The 16613-nt window shown below is 40.7% G+C and overlaps 1 non-coding gene and 1 pseudogene across 1 annotated transcript; both read left to right on the forward strand.

Annotated features, from left to right (window-relative positions):
* The first annotated feature begins 501 nt into the window (after positions 1-501).
* Positions 502-629, forward strand: LOC113923302 (annotated as a pseudogene).
* A 5553-nt stretch (positions 630-6182) lies between these two features.
* On the forward strand, positions 6183-6290 carry LOC113923241. The gene has a single exon (XR_003520243.1). It is a non-coding gene; the product is annotated as a U6 spliceosomal RNA (small nuclear RNA).
* The last annotated feature ends 10323 nt before the right edge of the window (positions 6291-16613 follow it).

Genomic DNA, 16613 nt, shown 5'->3' on the forward strand with positions numbered 1-16613 from the left:
CTCTTGTAATCTGAAGGGAGCACCTTAAATACTGATTTCGCTGGTAGGTGTGGGAAGGGAGGGCACAGCAGTTTCAAGAGGCTTCTGTTTGCCTTTGGCATAGTCTGTATCCCGCAGGCCTAAGTTGCATGTGGGGAGTCCTGCCACTTACTGAGTATATCAATTCTAGTTACACATGCAGACAGGGAAGTGACCCAAGAGATGAGTCCGCAAAGCATATGCATTTTTTTTTTTAACTGTTCTATACATTACTCTGCTCCTCATGATAAGTGTACTCTTTAATCCCCATCACCTCTTTCATTCACCTCCCTCTGGTAACCAGCAGTTTGTTCTCTATAGTTAAGAGTCTGTTTCTTGGTTTGTTCTCTCTCTCATATTTCCTTGTCTCGTTAGTTTTCTTGAGTTCCACATATGAGTGAAATCATACTGTATTTGTCTTTCTCTGACTTCACTTAGCATTATATTCTCTAGATCCATCCATGTTACAAATGGCAACATTTAATCACTTCCCGGCCTTTTGGCTAAGATCAAGTGTAGTATCTGTTCTTACCAGTTTTCATTCTTTTTTATGGATGGATAGGTAATATTCTATTATATACATATATACACACACGCACACGGTATCTTTATCCATTCATCGATCATTGGACACGGGCTGTTTTCATAGTTTGGCCATTGTAAATAGTGCTGCAATAAACAGGGGTGCATGTATCCTTTGAATTAATGTTTTTGTAATTTGGGGTTAAATACCCATCAGTACAATTACTGGATCATAGAAGATAGTACTATTTTTAACATTTTGAGGAACTTCCATACTGTTTGCATTCCCACCTACAGTGCAAGAGCATTCTTTTTTCTCCACATCCTCACCAATACCTGTTTTCTTGTGTCTTTTAATTAGCCATTCTGATAGGTGTGAGGTGGTAGGTGTGGGAAGGGAGGGCACAGCAGTTTCAACCAACCACTCATTGTGGTTTTGACTTGTATTTCCCTGATGATGAGTGATGTTGAGCATCTTTTCATGTGTCTGTTGGCCATCTGGATGTCTTTGGAGAAATGTCTTCTGTACATTTTTTAATTGGATTGTTTGTTTTTTAAGTGTTTTTAAGGTTTTTTTTCTAAGATTTATTTTTAGAACAAGCAGGTGGGGGGGGGCAGAATCTCAAGCAGACTGACTCCGTACTGAGCGCGGAGCCCAACGCAGTGCTCAATCTCAAGATCCTGAGATCATGACCTGAGCCAAAAACAAGAATCAGACACTTAATTGAGCCACCCAGGCGCCCTGTTATCAGTTCTTCATGTATTTTGGATGCTAACCATTTACGTCATTTGCAAATACCTTCTCCCATTTAGTATATTGTTGACTGTTTGCTTTCCTGTGTAGAAGCTTTTTATTTTGATGCAGTGCCTAAAGTTTATTTTTGCTTTTATTTCCCTTGCCTTAGGAGACTTAACTAGAAAGATGTTGTTATCGCCAATGTCAAAAGAAACTACTGTGCTCTCTTCTAGGATTTTTATGGTTTCATGTCTCACATTTAGGTCCTTAATCCATTTCTGAGTTCATTTTTGTGTGTGGTGAAAGACAGTGTCCAGTTTCATTCTTTTGCATGTAGCTGTCCAGTTTTCCCAACACCATTTGTTAAAGAGACTGTCTTTTTCCAGTTGCATATTCTTTTCCTCCTTTGTTGAAGATTAATTGACCATATAATTGTGGATTTATTCCTGGGTTTTCTATTCTGTTCCATTGATCTGCGTGTCTTTTTTTGTCCCAGTGCCATACTGTTTTGATCGCTGCTACTGCTTTGTAATATAATTTGAAGTCTGGAATTGTGATGTATCCAGTTTCATTTTTCTTTTTCAAGATTGCTTTGGCTATTCAAGGTCTTTTGTGGATCCATACACATTTTAGGATTGTTTTGGCTCTGAAAAATGCTGTTGGTGTTTTGATAGGGATTGCATTACATTTGTAGATTGCTTTGGGTAGCATAGACATTTTATTATTTTTTTTATTTTTATTTATTTGAGAGAGAGAGAGAATGACAGCACGAGAGGGAAGAGGGTCAGAGTGAGAAGCAGACTCCCCGCTGAGCAGGGAGCCCGATGTGGGACTCAATCCAGGGACTCCAGGATCATGACCTGAGCCGAAGGCAGTCGCTCACCAACTGAGCCACCCAGGCGCCCAGCATAGACATTTTAACAATATTCTTCCAACCCATGAGCATAATGCAATTATAATATGGGCACTTACGTATACATTTATAACTTGACCAACACTTCTGTTATTTTTTTTTTAACTTACTTGATGGGGGGAGAGAGCACAAGCAGGGGGAGCCAGAAGAGGGAGAAGCAGGGTCCCCACTGAGCAGGGAGCCCGATGCGGGACTCGATCCCAGGACTCTGGGATCATGACCTGAGCCAAAGGCAGACACTTAACCGGCTGAGCTACCCAGGCACCGCCCAACACTTCTGTAATTATTACTGTGCCTATACGTGCACCCCTCCCTCCATGATGATGCTTCAGATTTCTGGGTGTCAATGTCAACCCTGACCTGTGTCCAGTAGCCCTCCCTCAAAATATTTGGGTATCCCTGTCCCCCTTTCTCCGTTGTACAGCTCTGAATAAATGGCCTTAATTCCTTTTGCAGCCAGATAGGCAATTGTTTGAGTCTGTGCATGCTTGTGTTGCTTCCAGGTCCTTCCTTCTGGGTTCTCAACCTCTTCATTGCGTGCTCTGAGTTGGAAAACTGGCTTGGCTAACTGGGGAAGGGGTTGTGACTTAGGGCAACTACCCTCAGCTTCCCTGTCGTCTTCCATCAATATCCCGCTGGTAAAAACTGCCCATATATGTTGCCCCTAGACATACTGTGTTCTGTTAGTCATATCTATAATTCTCTTTAGAGTCCAGTCCCCTCGGCCGCCAGGCCAGCCCTGTTGCACAGTATGATAGTTGTATTCACCTGTCTTCTGATAGTTAGGCACCACCACCTGGCCTTTATATTGGAGAGGGTGGGGAGAATTTCATCCCCTCCTTTGCTACCAGTGAATCTAGTTCTATAACAGCCTCATTTACCATCAGGCATCAGTTCTACCTTACAGAAGAGAGCCACTGCTGAACTTTTTACCTTAACCAAGTGATTGCCAATGATACATGTAGATATTTTGTACCCCTCATATGTGAGGAGGGCACTTCACCACTGTTATTCTCCCCCAAAACTCCTAACCCCAGTCTAATTGTGAGAACACCAGACAAACCAGTTAGAGGATCATTCTACGAAATGCTAACCAGTACTCTTCCAAAGTGTCATGGTCATGAAAAACAAGGAAAGACAAATTGTCACAAATCACAGGAGACTAAGGAGACTTGACAACTAAATGCAGTGTGGTGTCCTAAGATTGGATCCTGGAACAAAAAGATAGCAGTGGAAAACCTGGTGAATAAGGAACATAATTTCTTAGTTTTGATGCAATGGTGATATAAGATGTTAACATTAGGAGAAACTGGGTAGAGGATATAAGGGAATTCCCTCTATTACCTTTACGACCTTGTAAATCTAAAATTATTCTGAGATAAAAGATTTATTTAATAATTTATAAAGCCACAGGAAATGGAGATGACAGCAATAACATTCTGGAAGCTGGAAAGCAAAACTTAGCAGACCCCAGAAACCTGACTCCTAAGCCAACAGTGGGGAATGCCAAGAAGCAACCCAGTATCTCCCCATAGAACTCCCAAACGTTATGAATATGACATTAGGTACCAGCGGAAGGAGCCTGAATATAGGATTAGTTGAAAGTATTTAGGACTTTCAATTTGATCCCCAGATGGGGTCTTCAATACTACGCAACTTGGCAACTGCCTCTCCAACATCCCTGCATAAGCCTGTGTGTTTATTCAGAAGGGATACAACAGAGGGTCTCTGTACTAGGAAACACCAGGAAGAGCTGAGGGTAAGGTGACCTACTGAGGAGTAAGGAGCATACCAATTATCAATTTGTTGCCTCTCATCCCCAAATTCACCCTTAGTTGCTACTAGGGGTTGAATTGTGTGCCCTCCCTTCAATTCCTATGTTAAAAGTCCAAACCCCTAGCACCTTAGAATGTGACCTTACTAGGATAATGGGGTCTTTTCAGAGGTAATCAAGTAAAAGGTTACCAGAGTGTCTCTAATCCACTATGTCTGGGGTCCTTATAAAAGACTTAATTTGACACAGAGGGAAGATGGTGTGAGGAGACAAGAAGAACACAGCCATCTACAGCCCAAGGAGAGGTCTGGCATAGATCCTTCCCTTGGCCCTCAGAAGGAATCAACTCCGCCAACACCCTGATTTTGGACTTCCAGCCTCCTCAGTTGTGAGACCATAAATTTCTCTTAAGTCAGTCAGGCTGTGGTACTTGGTTATGGCAGCCCTAGCAAACTAATACAATTGGCTACACTACAGGATTGAGCTGGACCCTCTCAAGCGTTTTTCCTTTTCTCTTTTCTTAGCTGGCATGCTTTAGTTTGCTTTTTCTTGTTAATACCATCCAGTTGTTAGTGGTGTGTTTGTTGTGGTTTTGGGTGGAGACATCCAGTGGCCCTTAGCTCCAGGGTACACAGTCTCTTTAAGTGAGCTTGCAGCCCTGGCCATGTGACCACCTCTCTGGTGGCCAGTGAATGGACTTCCAAAGGCCTGACTCCTATGAGCCTTCCCTTCAGCCTCACGGAGAGGCATTTCCTGCTCACCCATCCTCTGGAGGAGGGGTGTGCTAGGCTCACCCCTCTTGTATCCCAGGAATATATGGTCCTTCCCAGTCCGTCATGGTTCCCTGCTTGCCTGGGAACCCTAGCAAACTTCACCATCCAGTGGACTGCAATCACACCTTCGCCAATGAGATCTGAATCCCAGACGTGGGGGAGGGGCCCCCTTCAAGGTTTGTTTCTTTTTTGGGTACTCTCCCTTAGCCCTAGAGTGTTCTTTGAAGTTGTCTGTACCCATTTATACTTAATCCCTTTGGACCATGACTGATACAGAAAGTAATATGAAAGTTTATAATCATTATTTAAAACTTCAGCCCTTTTCCCCTCACTTGGCTACCTGAATGCTGGCAGCCAGGCTTATGCTCCCCATCCAGAAGATAAGATTCTTCTGTGAAAAATTTGACAGCTGATACTGGGGGTACTCAAGGAAGCCGTTTTGTTTCAGAAATGTCAGTCAAAGGATCCTACTTATATGAACCAATTGCTTCCAGTCAGCTTCTTTGTGTTGCCATCTTAAATATGTACAGGCAACCAAGGATCATCAGGCATTTGAGGAAAGCCTTTAAAGTGAAAGGATTAAAACACAAATTTTAAAAATAATAGGGAGAAAGTGGGTCTATGAAGAGAGAAGGGAACATTTTAAAGAGCTACCACTAATATTCTCAGGTTTTGAAATAGTAAAAAAGTTTGTCTCCACTAAAAAACAAACGGGCGCCTGGCTGCCTCAGTCGTTAAGCGTCTGCCTTCGGCTCAGGTCATGATCCCAGGGTCCCGGGATCGAGCCCCGCATCGGGCTCCCTGCTCGGCGGGAAGCCTGCTTCTCCCTCTCCCCCTCCCCCTGCTTGTGTTCCCTCTCTCACTGGTCCCTCTCTGTCAATTAATTAATTAAAAAAAAAAAAGAAACAAAAAACCAAGGGACCATAAGAAAAAAATATTCAGAAAACAAAAAGTCTTCACTAATTGAGAGGAGGAGAGGTTAGGGTGTGTGTATGTGTTTGTGATGAAGAGGGTTCATTGCTCATCTTCCATAGTGACAACTGATAATGCTTAACTATGAATAATCAAGAAATAGCAGGGATTTGGAGATGAAAAAAAAATGAAAGTGGCTGCTTCTGGAGAGTGGGAAACAGGCAAGGTGGACCAGGGGACCCCTTTTTTATTTTTATTTTGATTTGGAGGTGGGGGAACCACTGCTTTTTGAAACAAGTTTTCTAAAGCATGTTTGACTTTTCAGGGCTCAGCTTGGTATTCTGTCTTCAGTGGCTCTCCTTTGAAGAGGGCTTTGGATGCTAGTCCCAGGTTCTTGACCTAACAAAATTTAACTTACTCATTTGTAGAACAATGCATTGTCATTTGAAAACCTCGAGGTGACTCTTCCATCTCTTGTTGCTCTATCATTCTTTGATGCCAAGTAACCTTTCCTAGAGTTAAAAAAAAAATCTGGTGCCTGCTTCAGCAGCACATATACTAAAAATTGGAACAATACACAGAAGATTAACATGACCGCCTGTGCAAAGAAGACATGCAAATTTATGAACATTCCATATTTTTAAGTAAAACGTTTCTCTGAGTTCAAATATATATAAAAACAAATTAAATAGATATATCTATATCTCACATCTGAAGGGTTTATTTTAAATTAAGCCTTCATAATCACTGACTACATATGAAAACAAATCCACAAGTTCTCTCAAATGGAAATAAACATTTATTGAAAGTATTTCTTTATTAAGTAAATGTTCCAAATTTTGAAAATTTAGAAGTTTTTTTTTATTGTGGTAAGATGCACATAAAATTTACCATTTGAATCATTTTTAGGTGTACAATTCAGTAATGTTGGAAGAGAAGTGCTTTTTAAAGAAAATGTATGCAAAAATTAGCTCAGGATTGGAATTATTTGTGTCATGATCTATATGAAAATATTTAATGTTCCTCATTTCATATTAGCTTGATGAAATAATGTTAACATAAACTTTCAAATGTCTCCACTGTAGGTAAGATTAGAACCTATGAGAACTATTTAAAATATCCAAGAAATCAACTCATTTTTTTCACCCACTTAAGAGCCATTTGGGGAGCCATTTGAAATAAAAAGTAGTGTAACTAAATCTAAGCAATTCCAAATAAATGCCCATTGTTTCTTGAGAGACAAGACATCACCAGTATGAGCTACAGAAAACACCCACATTAACATCTTGGATATATTATTTTCTCGCTGAATAAAAAGTTAGGCACACAGCTTTTCTATACAATAACTGGAATTGTGCACAGTCCCCCTCCACACTGCTCTGAAAATGAACTTTTGTTTTATGCAGATGTAGGCGAATTAGAATGAACAAAAGGCACACATTTGAAGGCTGAGAACATTCAACTGAAAAGGAAAAACAGATTTTTCTTCCATGAGACAGGAGACCAGATGTAACTGGTTTACAGACTGTTTTGCAGCAGGCAGGTTAGAAGGTTCCAGCTGTCCTGTCTTTGAAAGTGGCGGTCTACCAGCAAGTATTTTCTAACTGCTCCTGCCAAGGTTGCCGACATGGCCTATCTGAAAGAATAAACACAAGAAGTCGAACCTCCTTCTGGTCTCCTCTGGCCCAGCATCAGTGTCGAGGACCAACTTCTGCCCACACCCACTATCGCAATAGCTCACGCATGTTAAGGTCTGAGCCACTCGCTAGAGGATGGGGCCCACAGGGAACTGATGGGGCTGGGAAAGTGCTGCAAAACTTTTCACAGAACTTATGGGGGAGGAAGCCTGCATAACCCTTCCCAAGAAGACTGATGGAAATATACTGGTTTGTTAGGAATGTTGAGGCCAGATCCCTGAGCCTGGACACAGAGGCAACCATGAGCCCTTTCTGCCCCACTCCCCGCACACATGCTCCAAAAGGCTACGTCCACTCTGACATCCAACAATAACTCCACTAAGACTGTGAAGCCAGGCAACTGCACTGTGTCGTCCATGGCCACTGTTGTTGGTCACAGTCCAGAATGATCACACCTCTGCTCTGTCCAATTCCTGCTTGCTTCTCCACGCTTCTTCATTCATCCCTTAGACACCGATGTTCCCATTGCTCTTCTGGCAATGCATAGTTTCTGACGTGTGCCCTCATGATTCTAATATAATCATCATCTATATGCTGATAAATCCAAAATCTGCTTCTCTAACCCTAATCTCTGCCTTGAATTTTAACTCCTATATCCAACGGCATGCAGGCCTCATCAGGTAGAAGTCCTCACAGGCACTAGAAAACCCTCAAACATTATGTGTGTAAATAAACTCCCCAATCTCTTACTTGAAATCCTTGGGGACAAAGGTTTCATGGGATTTTGAGTTTTTCCGAACTTAGAAAAGGTAATATATAGTATATAAATACTACCACCAGTGAGGTCTAGGCCAGTGCCTTATAATCAGTTTTTTTCTTCAGTTTTGCTGAATAAAAATTCCACTATTCACATTAAGTGGAATATACAAAGGCTAAAAATAGTCTTATGTCAGCTGAGGTCACAATTTGTTATCAAATGAGTTTGCACCAAATTGACAAGAAACGTAAGAGCTTCTTAGATGCTGGAATTGTGAATAAGTGATTATTCAACTTTATCTGTCACACATAAGATATCAAAGGGCAATTATCCCTAATATACACAGAGCTCTTAGAAATTAATAAGAACAAGAAAGATGAAACCCAGAAGGAAATTGGACCAAGGGCATGAATAGACCATTTAAAGATAACATTTTTAAAATGTTCAACCATACTAACTGCAAGTTGTAAAGATATGCAACTTGAAATGGAAGATATTTTCTGCTTCTCAGATAAGCAGGAATAAATAATAATTTAGCAAAGGTATAGAGAAATAGGCATTCACATATACTATTAGTGAGTTAATATTTGTAAAAACCTTAGAACAGTTGCCTAGCACATAGTAAACTATACATAAGTGCTTGTTAAATAAATATTGGTAGACATTTTTGTTGGTAAAAACTTGGGGGAAGACAACTTACCAACAGTTGATATTAAAATTTTAAATGTATATATTCTGATGTTATCCAGCACCTCCGATTCTAAGAATTTATTCCACCAAAATACTCAAAGATATATTATGTAGAAAGATGTTCATCGAATTACTGTAATCATGAAAGTTGGGAACATCACTGCCATCTTTGGTGGTGTGTTTCTCCTCAAGCTGGTAGGAAGGCAGAACTGGCAGCTCCACACATCACATCCAGACACATCTACATCCAGGGGAAGAAGAGAATGGCTTCCTGGGGCTGACTTCTAGGACTAGACAAACTTTTCCCAGAAACTTCCCAGTAGGGCGCCTGGGTGGCTCAGTTGGTTAAGCGACTGCCTTCGGCTCAGGTCATGATCCTGGAGTCCCAGGATCGAGTCCCGCACTGGGCTCCCTGCTCAGTGAGAAGCCTGCGTCTCCCTCTAACCCTCCCACCTCTCATGTACTCTCTCTCTCATTCTCACTCTCTCAAAATAAAAATAAATAAATCTTTAAAAAAAAAAAAGAAAGAAAGAAACTTCCCAGTAGACTTCCTCTCTGTTCTCATTGGACATTTCTGACGTCCATGAACCTTCCCACACCAACCCCCAGCAAAGGGAATGGCATTACTCCAGGCCAGTGGTTCTCAAACATTGCTTATCTTGGGACCAATTCAGGTGCTTAAAAATTAAGGATTCCGAGTTTATATCTATCACTAAAATTTCTAAATAATTACTAATTTAAAAACAACAATAAACCCATTAAATGTTAACATAAGTTAATAGCTATATTTGCCAAAGCAAAAGCATTTTTAAACATTTTTTAAAAATGTTTTATTTATTTATTCATGAGAGTCAGAGAGAGAGAGGCAGAGGCAGAGGGAGAAGCAGGCTCCCCGCCCAGCAGACAGCCCGACGTGGGACTCGATCCCAGGACCCCGGGATCACAACCCGAGCCGAAGGCAGACGCCCAACCATCTGAGCCACCCAGGCGTCCCAAAGCAAAAGCATTTTTAAAATAAAAGTTACATGTATTTAAGATGTAAACATGATGATTTGAAATACATACAAGTGCTTACTACAATCATGCTCATTAACATACTTGTCCTCACACATAGTTACCAAGTGTGTGTGTCAGAGAGCACTTGACATCTGTTCTCTCAGCAAATTTCCAGTATTCAATACAGTATTATTAACTCTAGTCATGTTGTATGTTAGATCTCTAGACTTACTCATCCTACATAACTGCAACTTTGTACTCTTTGGCCAACATCTCCCCATTTCCGCCCACTTTAGGCCCTGGAAACCATCTTTCTACTCTCTGCTTCTACGTATTTGACTTTTTTTAGAGTCAACATAGAAGTGAGATCATGCAGTTTTTTTTCTTTCTGTGTCTGATTTCACTTGGCATAATGTCCTCCAGGTTCATCCATGTTGTCACAAATGGCAAGATTTCCTTCTTTTTTAAGGCTGGAGAATAGTCCATCGAATGTACATACAATTTCTTTATCAATTCAGCCGTCGACAAAAACTTAGGTTGTTTCCATGACTTGGCTCTTGTGAATAATACTGCAGTGAACATGGGAGTGCACCTATCTCTTCAAGATACTGATTTCCTTTTGGGGAGTGTTATACCCAGAAGAGGGATTGCTGGATCATATGTAAGTTCTGTTGTTAGCCATAGTGAAAGCATTGAATGAGAACAGTGGCCTTGCTTTCCATTTTTGTAAATACTTTAATATTTGACTTAGTGTAGGACAGCTGGATTCTCATATATGCTTTTGCATTCATTGAATCTGTTGGAATCTGTTGGTAGAAGTAAGTATTAAAAAATCCAGCCTCATTCAGATATGTAGCTGGAAAAGGGAGAAACTCACAGACGCCTAAAAGGGTCTCAGAAACCCCAGGGGCTCTGGCTGCATTTTAGGAACCTCTGCCTTATGCAGGGAGGCCCACCCCTGAAGCAGGGGGTGGCTCATTCTCTCCTAGAGCTTACAGCTGTTAGGAGAGGGAGTGGAAATGTGAACGAAGTCCTACTCTGTCAGGAAGGACGGAGGAGAAAACAGATTCTGGTCAGGAAGAAGGAAGGCTGCTGACGGGACCACCAGCCATGTCCCTCTACAAACTTTTCTCTAGAACACATCCAGAATTGTGGTAAAACAGGCCTCACATAAAAATTTCCCATTTTAACCATTTTTAGGTGTACAGGTCAGGGGCAGCCGTTACCATCCACAGAACTCTTCATCTTGCAAAACTGAAATTCTGTCCCCATTAAACAACCCTCGTTTCCCCATTTCACCCGGCTCCTGGCAGCCACCATTCTGCTTCCTGTCACTAAGAGTTTGGTGACTCTACATACCTCCTCTAAGTAGAATCACACAGCATTTGTCCATTTATAACTGGCTTATTTCAGCTTCATCCCTGTGGTAGCAGAGCCAGAATTTCCTGAAGAATATTCCATTTATATGTGTACACCTTTTAGTTTATCCATCCTGATGATGGACATTTGGGTTGTTTTCACCTTTTGGCTATTGTTAATGATGCTATTATGAACACGGGCATACAAATAGCTGTTCAAGTCCCTGCTTTCAATTCTTTTGGGGATACATCCAGGAGTGGAACCACTGGATCCTCTTATAATTCTGTTTTTTTTGTTTTGTTTTGTTTTTAAAGATTTTATTTATTTATTTGACAGAGACAGATAGCGAGAGCAGGAACACAAGCAGGGGGAGTGGGAGAGGGAGAAGCAGGCTTCCCGCGGAGCAGGGAGCCCGATGTGGGACCCGATCCCAGGACCCCAGGATCATGACCGGAGCCGAAGGCAGATGCTTAACGACTGAGCCACCCAGGCGCCCTATAATTCTGTTTTTAATTTTTTTGAGGAACAGTCATATTGTGTCCCATAGAGTCTGTACCACTTTACATTGCCACCAGCCGTGCACAAGGGTGTCAATTTCTCCACATTTTCACCAACACTTAAATATATATAAAAACATTTGACAGTAGCCATCCTAGTAGGTATGAGGTGGTCAGAGTAAGCTTTTTTTTTTTTTTTTCCAGAGTAAGCTTTTAAAAACGTAAATCAGATCATGTCATTTTCCTGGTAAAACTAGTGTTTTTCAGCTGCCTTGTAAACTTAAAACTCTTTATTATGAGGGCTGACCAGGCCCTGTTGATCTGGCCCCACCGTCTTCTCCAACCTCATGTCCGACACTCTCCCCTCGCTCACCACCCTCCAGCACATGAACCTTTTTGTTTTTCAAACATGCCAAGAGGTCTCAGCCTTTGCAAGCCTCTTGCCTCTGCCTGAAGACCCCTGAAAACCCTTCCCCTTCCCAAGGCTGGCTCTCCCCTCACTCAGCTCCCAGCTTAAATGCAGGTGTTCCTGAGTGCTGCTCCCAACCACTATCATATCTTGCTCCAGACTTTTTGCAAATCCTTCTTGAGTATCTGCTTTATAACAGGCCCTATTCTAACTGCTGGGGATATAGTGGTGAACAAAACACATTAAAATCCTTACTCCTGGAGCACTTGGGGTGGCTCAGTCAGTTAAGTGTCCAACTCTTGATTTCAGCTCAGGTCAGGATCTCAGGGTCGTGGGATCGAGCCCTGTGTCAGGCTCGCAGTCAGCTCAGAGTCTGCTTGAGATTCTCTCTCCCACTCCCTCTCCCTTCCCCTCTGCTCCTCCCCCACCCCCACTCACACTCTCCCTCCCTCTCTCTCTCTCAAATAAATAAAATCTTTTAAAAAAATCCATACTCCTATGAGGCTTATATTCTGGTGATGGTCTACAAAGCACTGATCACTACTGCAATTATCTTGTTCATTTTTTCAACGTTTATTTTATCGGCTGGTCATTTCAGCATCCTTTGTAAAGCAAAAGTTGGAAACAATGGGAACTGGGTTAAAAAAATAATCATTCATCCTTACAATATAAAGCCATATGTCTGTTTTGAAGAATGAGTGGGCCTATAGGCACTGCCATGAAAAGGTGACCAAGAAACACTTGTATCAGACACAAGGATATATGCCTTCCCAGCTCCCTTGGCACCAGCCACCTGTCAGACCCTCATCTTGTTCCACCTCAATGCATGGCTCTACCTCTTGCTGCCACAACATAAGCGGGGAAACCACATGCCCAGAGTTTCCACCTGCTCCTGCTATTTCTGGACTCAGAAGAGACCACATGACAGAGTATGGGTTCTGACATCCTAAATGGCCACACAAGATGACAGGTGAGGCAACTTGGAAGTGTGAAGGTTAATACCCCTTGGGAAATGTTTGCTCCTACTGAGTATTTCTAAAAGCTTTTCTTGACGTGGTTTACATCTAACCATATTTAGCATATTCGAAATTAAAAATGAGAAAACTTTAAAGTATTTGTCAATTGATTTTAGACATCAATAAAAACTCATATGCAAACACAAATAGCATATTTTATATAAAAACAAATATATTTTCTGGACAAAAAAATTAAGCAAGAAGAGTGGTATTGCTTTACACATTTGCAGGTCTTTTTAAAACCTGGTTTAACAGAAAGTTCAATTCTCCTAACTGCTTCTGCATTCAATTTATTGCAGTATGTTGTTTTGGTTTAAATTTAGGAAGATAATCTGGCTTTATACAGAGTATAGCTGGAAAAGTAGACATAGCATTTTCAGATAACTGGATGTTCTTCTTTGATACTACACCAAAACTTGACAAGTATTAGTTTCTGAAAGGTTAACTACATTGTGGAATCAGAAACCATATCAATGAACTCTTTGTCCTCCATTATATTAAAATCCATTTTTCACTTGTACTTCGGGTGGATATTTCACCCATGTGTAATATTGATCTTGCAGACACCTGAAAGGGTCTTGGCGATTCTCAGAAGTCCATGCACCACACTTTGAGAAGTGATGACTTATTTATTTACTTGTTTATAGTTTGTTCCTCCCAACCCTCCCCTCCCAAAGTAAGCTTCATAGGAGCAGGAACACTGTTCATCTTGTATCCCTTGCACATGGAACAGTGTCTAGCTCATTGAAGGTACTCAATAATCCCTAGTTCAATGAATGGACCTCAGTGATTCTGTAAGAGAGGCATCCCATAAGGTTATCTTATCACTTCATGGGGGTGGTTCATGGTTCTATATGACCTTGAGACTACATTAAATTATTTTCCCAGGATTTAAAAAATTGATGTCATAAATATAAATTAATTTAAAACGAACTAGCTTTGTTTTCAAAGTTTTTATTTAAATTCTAGTTAGTTAACATATAGTGTAATATTGGCTTCAGGAGTAGAATTTAGTGATTCATCACTTACATATAACACTCAGTGCTCATCACAAGTGCCCTCCTTAACACCCATCACCCATCTAGCCCATCACCCACCCACCTTCCTCCTTCAACCCTGTTTGTTCTCTATCATTAAGAGTCTCTTATGGTTTGCGTCCCTCCTTTTTTTCCCTTCCCCTATTTTCATCTGTTTTGTTTCTTAAATTCCACATATGAGTAAAATCATATGGTATTTGTCTTTTCTGACTGACTTATTTCGCTTAGCATAATACATTAGAGCTCCATCCATGTCGTTGCAAATGGCAAGATTTCATTCTTTTTGATGGCTGAGTAAAGTGATAGCCATGCACTTTCTCCTTGCTTTGTTGGGACACTTGGTGAAACCCAGCCACCATGCTGTAAGGAAGCCAAGCATTCACTTGGAAGGGATACATATGAGCTTTCTGGTCAAAAGCCCCATCTAGGATCTTGGTTAACAGCCAGCATCAACCACCAGACTGTGAGTAAACCTTCAGATGATTTCAACCCCCAGCTGTTAAGTTACCCTCAGAATCCAACTTTCCCATCTAAGCATGTATGGGGACAAGCTATTCCTATCAGGCCCTGCCCAAATTGCAGGTTTGTAAGCAAAATGAATGAGTAATCATTTAATGGCTGTTTTAAGCCACTAAGTTTGGGATGATCTGCTGTGCAACAGATAACCAGAACACCCACTGAATATTTTAACAACACCCCTCAATAATTCAAATGCATATTGAGGCGCCTGGGTGGTTCAGTCAGCTAAGCCTCCGACTCTTGGTCTCAGCCCAGGTCGTGATTTCATGAGATCGAGCCCTCCATCAGGCTCTGCACTGAGCATGAAGTTTGCTTGAGGAGTCTCTTCCTCTGCCCCTCCCCTACTTGCACACACATGCATTCTCTCTCTAAATAAATAAATAAATCTTAATAATAATAATAATTCATATGCACATTAAAATGTGAGAAGTATTGATTTCAAGTAAAACTGTGTAACATGTAATTTTCCTACTGCCTTTAACAACACTGATTGCAAATTATGAAAAACTGCATACTGAGTTAAAATTGTATTTAGAGTAATTGTTCCCAGAAAGCTAGATAATTGTCTCTGTTAAATGTGCTGTGTTCTCCGGTGTTAGAAGTTGTCCAAATCTTGGGTCGGACTCACAGTTGGAGGGTATTTTCTCCATGAGAGATAGAGAAACTGACTAAATAATTGAGGCAAGTCAAAGGATTTTAGAAGCCGACACTCCTGAAATGTAAAGATGAGGCTGAGCATGTGTGACTAATACCTAGCAAACTTACTTGTGTCAAGGGCAGTAATCATTTTAATAGCAGATGACATAAGGAAAACTTTTGAAAATAGATGGTGTCATGCTACCAAAATTAAATGTAGATGAACATATGGAGATGTTTGCTATTGTTAAGGTATAAAAACAAAGCTGTAATTCATAGCATTCTCCTGGGGTCAGGTTTTAAAAGTGTATTAGCTAAAGGCCTATGGTTTCATAATGCAATCAACATATAGGGTGGCTTTCATTCCCATTAGTCTATGTGGTTAATTATCATCATGCTTAAGGTCTTCGTTCAGTGAAGTTTAACATTTCATTCATTCATAGTGTTCTAAATTTTAAGTCAATCCAAATCACAAAGATCAGTGAATAATAATCATCAGCTGTCACATGATGTCAAATAATTGGATATTTGGGAACATCTAAATTTTTAAATTAGTTTCTCCAGTTTCCAACCAGATATTTGGCATCCTGTGACCAGAGCCAGGTCATTTAGCATTTCCTCCTAACCCTATCAAACTCACCTGTGTTTAGACTATTCTTGCAAAGAATAGCCCTGTAGCTGCTGTTGTGTTTAAGTGTAGCTTGCTTTATTCGTTTTCCAGTTATTAAAAACAACTTATTAGTAAGAGTTCTTGGTTGCAAGCAACAGACACATATTCTGGCTAATGTAAGCAAAAAAGGATTTATTGAAAGACTAATGAGCACACGAGGAGGAGGAGTTCCAGGCTCGGGAAAGGGCAGGGGTTAAAGAAGTCTTAAAGAAGTCCCAGCCCACCCACTTCCACACTCACAGTGCTACCACCACAATGAGAGTATCCTCCCAAAGATCTCCCATTCTTGTGGCGCTGCCTCCTGGGTCAAAGTCCTCCTGGCTTCCGTAAGTGAGAGGTGGGTGTGAGATGGGCGAGTTAAAACTTGCCCTCCTGTCAGGATTCCTCACTGAGGGACAAAGATTGTTTCCTGTAAGAAAACTGGGATATTATAAGGAAGTGGGATGATGCTGGGCATCCAAAATCCTATATATGTTGGCTATAAATATGTAGGGCTTGTTTAAATTATAAAATAATGCATGCTTATTGTGGAAAATACATAGTATTGTTTTTCTACCTCTTTTCTAAAATTGAAATTATTATTGAATGTACTATTTATAACTAACTTTTTCTCTCCCAACATATTGTGATCATTTTCCAGTGTCATTAAACTATTCATCTGCTTTTCAATTTTGATTTTCTTTTTTTTAATCTGCCATTTTTAAAATTTAAATTCAATTAATTAACATATAATATATTCTTT

The sequence above is a fragment of the Zalophus californianus genome, chromosome 9, assembly GCF_009762305.2.
Source record: "Zalophus californianus isolate mZalCal1 chromosome 9, mZalCal1.pri.v2, whole genome shotgun sequence".
Taxonomy (NCBI): domain Eukaryota; kingdom Metazoa; phylum Chordata; class Mammalia; order Carnivora; family Otariidae; genus Zalophus; species Zalophus californianus.